Source organism: Mustela lutreola, chromosome 6, assembly GCF_030435805.1.
Source record: "Mustela lutreola isolate mMusLut2 chromosome 6, mMusLut2.pri, whole genome shotgun sequence".
Classification (NCBI taxonomy): Eukaryota; Metazoa; Chordata; class Mammalia; order Carnivora; family Mustelidae; genus Mustela; species Mustela lutreola.
In genome coordinates this window covers 154,840,225-154,841,846 of record NC_081295.1, presented here as the reverse complement: position 1 = coordinate 154,841,846, position 1,622 = coordinate 154,840,225, and the positions used below count along the sequence as shown (strand labels likewise).

General features: G+C 52.0%; 1 pseudogene; it reads left to right on the top strand.

Annotated features, from left to right (window-relative positions):
• The first annotated feature begins 525 nt into the window (after positions 1-525).
• LOC131834737 (protein numb homolog) lies at positions 526-1,354 on the top strand (annotated as a pseudogene).
• The last annotated feature ends 268 nt before the right edge of the window (positions 1,355-1,622 follow it).

Genomic DNA, 1,622 nt, shown 5'->3' with positions numbered 1-1,622 from the left:
TCATGATCTCAGGGTCCTGGGATCGAGCCCCGCATCGGGCGCTCTGCTCAACCGGGAGCCTGCTTCCTCCTCTCTCTCTGCCTGCCTCTCTGCCTGCCCGTGATCTCTGTCTGTCAAATAAATAAAATCTTTAAAAAACAAAACAAAACTCTTGTATAGAGATGACATGGGTCCAAATCAGGGCCAGATCAAGAGGCATGAACCAGGGACCAGTTGTCATGGGGGAGGTGGTAGCACCTGGTGATGATTGGCCGCCAACGAGTGGCGTTGGCTCTGGAGTTGGTTGCAGGGGTCAGACTTGGGGCTTCAGCAGCTTCCCAGAAAGGAGGGTCAGCACAGCTGCTGTCGTGACCCAAGATCCTGCTTCACATCCCTAGATTGGAATATGGCGTACCAGCCACCCTCAGACACCTCACTGAGGACTGAAGAGGAACCCGAGGCTTGGGGACATTATGAAACTTGTCCAGAGTCACACGGCCTATAAAGGGCACAGCCAAGACTCAGAGCCAGCTTGGAGAAATGAAAATGAACAAACTATGGCAAAGTTTTAGGAGAAAGAAAGACGTTTCAGTTCCAGATGCCAGTCATCCATGTCAGGGGCAGACAGACGCAGAAGGGGTTCGTACTGGAAAATGTCCCTTCCCAGCGAAGGACCGTGGCCTGCAGAAGTTGATGAGTCAAGAGGAAGGCACATGGGTGAAGATACTGTGGCAAGACTGAGAGCTGAAAGGCGGTTCTTCCAAGGCTTCTTCAGAACAACTGGAAAGAGAGCAGGGAAGGCGGTCGCGCGGGTATGAGCAGGAGGACCCAGAGTTTTGAATGAAGAAACTACAGACCTCACAGTTGAGCAGACGATAGAAACAGTTTCTCCTGTGTCCCAGATGGGATCTCTGAGAGAGCCTTTGCTGACATGAGTTGAGACAGTACTGCTGGGCGCTGGCTCTGTCCTCGCTTCCTGGCTGTCAAGGACTGGACAGAGGGCTGAGCCCGGCAGTCGGCTCTGCCTTTGCAGCCTGTTTAGGACTGAAGCAGAAGTGGGAGAAGGAATATGGAGTGACTGCTACTTTTGATGCCAGGTACAAGAGAAGGGTCATTCCGTGTCACAGCAGCCACTGAGCAAGTGGTAAGAGAGGAGGAGATTATGAAACAAATCCAAGATGCCAAGAAAGTGCCAGAAGTAGGAGGGGAAGCAGAGAGTACTAGCTCCCCGTGCTCATGGATCCCTACGGCCTTCAGCATGCCCTCCCAGGAGCCCTTCTCTGCCCCAAGGACAGAACCTGTCACAGGGGTAGCATCGCAATCTCTTGCCTTTCAAGCCAGGACACTGACCCAGCCTCCACGTGCCTGCTGCTAAGCTAATCCAAGCAGCATACTAACCCCTAACCCCTCTCCCACCAACCCTTTCACTAGGGACTTACAGAGGACGTTTGAAATTGAGCTTTAAGCAGTCTCTATGGTTTCTGTATTTTGTCTGCACTTAGGCAAGGGCAGGGGCAGGGGTCCAAGGAGCAAAAGGAACTTTGTGTTCCCAATCGTTCTACTTTTCACTAATCCCAAAGGTCCCAAAGAGCATGTCCAGGCAGAATTCTTTGGGAGGTGATTTTGAGAATGGGAAAAAAACC